We start from the raw sequence: 8,540 nt of genomic DNA, 5'->3' as shown, positions 1-8,540 counted from the left end.
AAAGCACTCAGGACGGGCCCGACCGAGACAGGGCCTTAGTGGGGTGCTCCCATAGCGGGCAACAATGAGAGGGGTGCCTTTAAATTCATTTTGAACCATATTTGAAATTTTGGGTTACCAGATGCACGTTTTCAATCACCAGTTGCACGGAGGATTAATAGCAATCTGCATCCATCGTGATTTCTTAAAGTGTGTAAAAAGCACCCAAGGACGGCCCTGACAGAGAGAGGGCCGTAGTGGGGCACTCCCCTAGCGGGCTATATCAATAGAATGACGGGTAAAAGTATTTAAAACCCTTTTATAATTTTTGGGTTACCAGATGCACGTTTTCAATCACCAGGTGCACGGAGGAAAATGAGCATTTGCATCCATAGTCATGTTTTAAACCGTCCATAAAGCACTCTTGGCCGGCCCCGGCAGAGAGAGAAAGAGATGGTGAAAAAAAAAAAAAATCATCATCAGACCTTCCATAAATAATTCGGGCCGGCCCCCATTGCTAAAGGTCCGTAGTAGGGTGCGCCATAAGCGGACATGAATAGATGGAACACCGCTAACCGCATAGAGAACCGTGTTTTGGGTGACCAGGTGCACGTTTTCAATCACCAGTTGCACATTTTCAATCACCAGTTGCACGGAGGATTAATAGCAATCTGCATCCATCGCGATTTCTTAAAGTGTCTATAAAGCACTCAGGACGGGCCCGACCGAGACAGGGCCTTAGTGGGGTGCTCCCATAGCGGGCAACAATGAGAGGGGTGCCTTTAAATTCATTTTGAACCATATTTGAAATTTTGGGTTACCAGATGCACGTTTTCAATCACCAGTTGCACGGAGGATTAATAGCAATCTGCATCCATCGTGATTTCTTAAAGTGTGTAAAAAGCACCCAAGGACGGCCCTGACAGAGAGAGGGCCGTAGTGGGGCACTCCCCTAGCGGGCTATATCAATAGAATGACGGGTAAAAGTATTTAAAACCCTTTTATAATTTTTGGGTTACCAGATGCACGTTTTCAATCACCAGGTGCACGGAGGAAAATGAGCATTTGCATCCATAGTCATGTTTTAAACCGTCCATAAAGCACTCTTGGCCGGCCCCGGCAGAGAGAGAAAGAGATGGTGAAAAAAAAAAAAAATCATCATCAGACCTTCCATAAATAATTCGGGCCGGCCCCCATTGCTAAAGGTCCGTAGTAGGGTGCGCCATAAGCGGACATGAATAGATGGAACACCGCTAACCGCATAGAGAACCGTGTTTTGGGTGACCAGGTGCACGTTTTCAATCACCAGTTGCACATTTTCAATCACCAGTTGCACGGAGGATTAATAGCAATCTGCATCCATCGCGATTTCTTAAAGTGTCTATAAAGCACTCAGGACGGGCCCGACCGAGACAGGGCCTTAGTGGGGTGCTCCCATAGCGGGCAACAATGAGAGGGGTGCCTTTAAATTCATTTTGAACCATATTTGAAATTTTGGGTTACCAGATGCACGTTTTCAATCACCAGTTGCACGGAGGATTAATAGCAATCTGCATCCATCGTGATTTCTTAAAGTGTGTAAAAAGCACCCAAGGACGGCCCTGACAGAGAGAGGGCCGTAGTGGGGCACTCCCCTAGCGGGCTATATCAATAGAATGACGGGTAAAAGTATTTAAAACCCTTTTATAATTTTTGGGTTACCAGATGCACGTTTTCAATCACCAGGTGCACGGAGGAAAATGAGCATTTGCATCCATAGTCATGTTTTAAACCGTCCATAAAGCACTCTTGGCCGGCCCCGGCAGAGAGAGAAAGAGATGGTGAAAAAAAAAAAAAATCATCATCAGACCTTCCATAAATAATTCGGGCCGGCCCCCATTGCTAAAGGTCCGTAGTAGGGTGCGCCATAAGCGGACATGAATAGATGGAACACCGCTAACCGCATAGAGAACCGTGTTTTGGGTGACCAGGTGCACGTTTTCAATCACCAGTTGCACATTTTCAATCACCAGTTGCACGGAGGATTAATAGCAATCTGCATCCATCGCGATTTCTTAAAGTGTCTATAAAGCACTCAGGACGGGCCCGACCGAGACAGGGCCTTAGTGGGGTGCTCCCATAGCGGGCAACAATGAGAGGGGTGCCTTTAAATTCATTTTGAACCATATTTGAAATTTTGGGTTACCAGATGCACGTTTTCAATCACCAGTTGCACGGAGGATTAATAGCAATCTGCATCCATCGTGATTTCTTAAAGTGTGTAAAAAGCACCCAAGGACGGCCCTGACAGAGAGAGGGCCGTAGTGGGGCACTCCCCTAGCGGGCTATATCAATAGAATGACGGGTAAAAGTATTTAAAACCCTTTTATAATTTTTGGGTTACCAGATGCACGTTTTCAATCACCAGGTGCACGGAGGAAAATGAGCATTTGCATCCATAGTCATGTTTTAAACCGTCCATAAAGCACTCTTGGCCGGCCCCGGCAGAGAGAGAAAGAGATGGTGAAAAAAAAAAAAAATCATCATCAGACCTTCCATAAATAATTCGGGCCGGCCCCCATTGCTAAAGGTCCGTAGTAGGGTGCGCCATAAGCGGACATGAATAGATGGAACACCGCTAACCGCATAGAGAACCGTGTTTTGGGTGACCAGGTGCACGTTTTCAATCACCAGTTGCACATTTTCAATCACCAGTTGCACGGAGGATTAATAGCAATCTGCATCCATCGCGATTTCTTAAAGTGTCTATAAAGCACTCAGGACGGGCCCGACCGAGACAGGGCCTTAGTGGGGTGCTCCCATAGCGGGCAACAATGAGAGGGGTGCCTTTAAATTCATTTTGAACCATATTTGAAATTTTGGGTTACCAGATGCACGTTTTCAATCACCAGTTGCACGGAGGATTAATAGCAATCTGCATCCATCGTGATTTCTTAAAGTGTGTAAAAAGCACCCAAGGACGGCCCTGACAGAGAGAGGGCCGTAGTGGGGCACTCCCCTAGCGGGCTATATCAATAGAATGACGGGTAAAAGTATTTAAAACCCTTTTATAATTTTTGGGTTACCAGATGCACGTTTTCAATCACCAGGTGCACGGAGGAAAATGAGCATTTGCATCCATAGTCATGTTTTAAACCGTCCATAAAGCACTCTTGGCCGGCCCCGGCAGAGAGAGAAAGAGATGGTGAAAAAAAAAAAAAATCATCATCAGACCTTCCATAAATAATTCGGGCCGGCCCCCATTGCTAAAGGTCCGTAGTAGGGTGCGCCATAAGCGGACATGAATAGATGGAACACCGCTAACCGCATAGAGAACCGTGTTTTGGGTGACCAGGTGCACGTTTTCAATCACCAGTTGCACATTTTCAATCACCAGTTGCACGGAGGATTAATAGCAATCTGCATCCATCGCGATTTCTTAAAGTGTCTATAAAGCACTCAGGACGGGCCCGACCGAGACAGGGCCTTAGTGGGGTGCTCCCATAGCGGGCAACAATGAGAGGGGTGCCTTTAAATTCATTTTGAACCATATTTGAAATTTTGGGTTACCAGATGCACGTTTTCAATCACCAGTTGCACGGAGGATTAATAGCAATCTGCATCCATCGTGATTTCTTAAAGTGTGTAAAAAGCACCCAAGGACGGCCCTGACAGAGAGAGGGCCGTAGTGGGGCACTCCCCTAGCGGGCTATATCAATAGAATGACGGGTAAAAGTATTTAAAACCCTTTATAATTTTTGGGTTACCAGATGCACGTTTTCAATCACCAGGTGCACGGAGGAAAATGAGCATTTGCATCCATAGTCATGTTTTTAAACCGTCCATAAAGCACTCTTGGCCGGCCCCGGCAGAGAGAGAAAGAGATGGTGAAAAAAAAAAAAAATCATCATCAGACCTTCCATAAATAATTCGGGCCGGCCCCCATTGCTAAAGGTCCGTAGTAGGGTGCGCCATAAGCGGACATGAATAGATGGAACACCGCTAACCGCATAGAGAACCGTGTTTTGGGTGACCAGGTGCACGTTTTCAATCACCAGTTGCACATTTTCAATCACCAGTTGCACGGAGGATTAATAGCAATCTGCATCCATCGCGATTTCTTAAAGTGTCTATAAAGCACTCAGGACGGGCCCGACCGAGACAGGGCCTTAGTGGGGTGCTCCCATAGCGGGCAACAATGAGAGGGGTGCCTTTAAATTCATTTTGAACCATATTTGAAATTTTGGGTTACCAGATGCACGTTTTCAATCACCAGTTGCACGGAGGATTAATAGCAATCTGCATCCATCGTGATTTCTTAAAAGTGTGTAAAAAGCACCCAAGGACGGCCCTGACAGAGAGAGGGCCGTAGTGGGGCACTCCCCTAGCGGGCTATATCAATAGAATGACGGGTAAAAGTATTTAAAACCCTTTTATAATTTTTGGGTTACCAGATGCACGTTTTCAATCACCAGGTGCACGGAGGAAAATGAGCATTTGCATCCATAGTCATGTTTTAAACCGTCCATAAAGCACTCTTGGCCGGCCCCGGCAGAGAGAGAAAGAGATGGTGAAAAAAAAAAAAAATCATCATCAGACCTTCCATAAATAATTCGGGCCGGCCCCCATTGCTAAAGGTCCGTAGTAGGGTGCGCCATAAGCGGACATGAATAGATGGAACACCGCTAACCGCATAGAGAACCGTGTTTTGGGTGACCAGGTGCACGTTTTCAATCACCAGTTGCACATTTTCAATCACCAGTTGCACGGAGGATTAATAGCAATCTGCATCCATCGCGATTTCTTAAAGTGTCTATAAAGCACTCAGGACGGGCCCGACCGAGACAGGGCCTTAGTGGGGTGCTCCCATAGCGGGCAACAATGAGAGGGGTGCCTTTAAATTCATTTTGAACCATATTGAAATTTTGGGTTACCAGATGCACGTTTTCAATCACCAGTTGCACGGAGGATTAATAGCAATCTGCATCCATCGTGATTTCTTAAAGTGTGTAAAAAGCACCCAAGGACGGCCCTGACAGAGAGAGGGCCGTAGTGGGGCACTCCCCTAGCGGGCTATATCAATAGAATGACGGGTAAAAGTATTTAAAACCCTTTTATAATTTTTGGGTTACCAGATGCACGTTTTCAATCACCAGGTGCACGGAGGAAAATGAGCATTTGCATCCATAGTCATGTTTTAAACCGTCCATAAAGCACTCTTGGCCGCCCCGGCAGAGAGAGAAAGAGATGGTGAAAAAAAAAAAAAATCATCATCAGACCTTCCATAAATAATTCGGGCCGGCCCCCATTGCTAAAGGTCCGTAGTAGGGTGCGCCATAAGCGGACATGAATAGATGGAACACCGCTAACCGCATAGAGAACCGTGTTTTGGGTGACCAGGTGCACGTTTTCAATCACCAGTTGCACATTTTCAATCACCAGTTGCACGGAGGATTAATAGCAATCTGCATCCATCGCGATTTCTTAAAGTGTCTATAAAGCACTCAGGACGGGCCCGACCGAGACAGGGCCTTAGTGGGGTGCTCCCATAGCGGGCAACAATGAGAGGGGTGCCTTTAAATTCATTTTGAACCATATTTGAAATTTTGGGTTACCAGATGCACGTTTTCAATCACCAGTTGCACGGAGGATTAATAGCAATCTGCATCCATCGTGATTTCTTAAAGTGTGTAAAAAGCACCCAAGGACGGCCCTGACAGAGAGAGGGCCGTAGTGGGGCACTCCCCTAGCGGGCTATATCAATAGAATGACGGGTAAAAGTATTTAAAACCCTTTTATAATTTTTGGGTTACCAGATGCACGTTTTCAATCACCAGGTGCACGGAGGAAAATGAGCATTTGCATCCATAGTCATGTTTTAAACCGTCCATAAAGCACTCTTGGCCGGCCCCGGCAGAGAGAGAAAGAGATGGTGAAAAAAAAAAAAAATCATCATCAGACCTTCCATAAATAATTCGGGCCGGCCCCCATTGCTAAAGGTCCGTAGTAGGGTGCGCCATAAGCGGACATGAATAGATGGAACACCGCTAACCGCATAGAGAACCGTGTTTTGGGTGACCAGGTGCACGTTTTCAATCACCAGTTGCACATTTTCAATCACCAGTTGCACGGAGGATTAATAGCAATCTGCATCCATCGCGATTTCTTAAAGTGTCTATAAAGCACTCAGGACGGGCCCGACCGAGACAGGGCCTTAGTGGGGTGCTCCCATAGCGGGCAACAATGAGAGGGGTGCCTTTAAATTCATTTTGAACCATATTTGAAATTTTGGGTTACCAGATGCACGTTTTCAATCACCAGTTGCACGGAGGATTAATAGCAATCTGCATCCATCGTGATTTCTTAAAGTGTGTAAAAAGCACCCAAGGACGGCCCTGACAGAGAGAGGGCCGTAGTGGGGCACTCCCCTAGCGGGCTATATCAATAGAATGACGGGTAAAAGTATTTAAAACCCTTTTATAATTTTTGGGTTACCAGATGCACGTTTTCAATCACCAGGTGCACGGAGGAAAATGAGCATTTGCATCCATAGTCATGTTTTAAACCGTCCATAAAGCACTCTTGGCCGGCCCCGGCAGAGAGAGAAAGAGATGGTGAAAAAAAAAAAAAATCATCATCAGACCTTCCATAAATAATTCGGGCCGGCCCCCATTGCTAAAGGTCCGTAGTAGGGTGCGCCATAAGCGGACATGAATAGATGGAACACCGCTAACCGCATAGAGAACCGTGTTTTGGGTGACCAGGTGCACGTTTTCAATCACCAGTTGCACATTTTCAATCACCAGTTGCACGGAGGATTAATAGCAATCTGCATCCATCGCGATTTCTTAAAGTGTCTATAAAGCACTCAGGACGGGCCCGACCGAGACAGGGCCTTAGTGGGGTGCTCCCATAGCGGGCAACAATGAGAGGGGTGCCTTTAAATTCATTTTGAACCATATTTGAAATTTTGGGTTACCAGATGCACGTTTTCAATCACCAGTTGCACGGAGGATTAATAGCAATCTGCATCCATCGTGATTTCTTAAAGTGTGTAAAAAGCACCCAAGGACGGCCCTGACAGAGAGAGGGCCGTAGTGGGGCACTCCCCTAGCGGGCTATATCAATAGAATGACGGGTAAAAGTATTTAAAACCCTTTTATAATTTTTGGGTTACCAGATGCACGTTTTCAATCACCAGGTGCACGGAGGAAAATGAGCATTTGCATCCATAGTCATGTTTTAAACCGTCCATAAAGCACTCTTGGCCGGCCCGGCAGAGAGAGAAAGAGATGGTGAAAAAAAAAAAAAATCATCATCAGACCTTCCATAAATAATTCGGGCCGGCCCCCATTGCTAAAGGTCCGTAGTAGGGTGCGCCATAAGCGGACATGAATAGATGGAACACCGCTAACCGCATAGAGAACCGTGTTTTGGGTGACCAGGTGCACGTTTTCAATCACCAGTTGCACATTTTCAATCACCAGTTGCACGGAGGATTAATAGCAATCTGCATCCATCGCGATTTCTTAAAGTGTCTATAAAGCACTCAGGACGGGCCCGACCGAGACAGGGCCTTAGTGGGGTGCTCCCATAGCGGGCAACAATGAGAGGGGTGCCTTTAAATTCATTTTGAACCATATTTGAAATTTTGGGTTACCAGATGCACGTTTTCAATCACCAGTTGCACGGAGGATTAATAGCAATCTGCATCCATCGTGATTTCTTAAAGTGTGTAAAAAGCACCCAAGGACGGCCCTGACAGAGAGAGGGCCGTAGTGGGGCACTCCCCTAGCGGGCTATATCAATAGAATGACGGGTAAAAGTATTTAAAACCCTTTTATAATTTTTGGGTTACCAGATGCACGTTTTCAATCACCAGGTGCACGGAGGAAAATGAGCATTTGCATCCATAGTCATGTTTTAAAACCGTCCATAAAGCACTCTTGGCCGGCCCCGGCAGAGAGAGAAAGAGATGGTGAAAAAAAAAAAAAAATCATCATCAGACCTTCCATAAATAATTCGGGCCGGCCCCCATTGCTAAAGGTCCGTAGTAGGGTGCGCCATAAGCGGACATGAATAGATGGAACACCGCTAACCGCATAGAGAACCGTGTTTTGGGTGACCAGGTGCACGTTTTCAATCACCAGTTGCACATTTTCAATCACCAGTTGCACGGAGGATTAATAGCAATCTGCATCCATCGCGATTTCTTAAAGTGTCTATAAAGCACTCAGGACGGGCCCGACCGAGACAGGGCCTTAGTGGGGTGCTCCCATAGCGGGCAACAATGAGAGGGGTGCCTTTAAATTCATTTTGAACCATATTTGAAATTTTGGGTTACCAGATGCACGTTTTCAATCACCAGTTGCACGGAGGATTAATAGCAATCTGCATCCATCGTGATTTCTTAAAGTGTGTAAAAAGCACCCAAGGACGGCCCTGACAGAGAGAGGGCCGTAGTGGGGCACTCCCCTAGCGGGCTATATCAATAGAATGACGGGTAAAAGTATTTAAAACCCTTTTATAATTTTTGGGTTACCAGATGCACGTTTTCAATCACCAGGTGCACGGAGGAAAAT

This window comes from Oncorhynchus mykiss, unplaced genomic scaffold (genome assembly GCF_013265735.2).
Source record: "Oncorhynchus mykiss isolate Arlee unplaced genomic scaffold, USDA_OmykA_1.1 un_scaffold_60, whole genome shotgun sequence".
Taxonomy (NCBI): Eukaryota; Metazoa; Chordata; class Actinopteri; order Salmoniformes; family Salmonidae; genus Oncorhynchus; species Oncorhynchus mykiss.
This window is presented reverse-complemented; position numbering follows the sequence as displayed.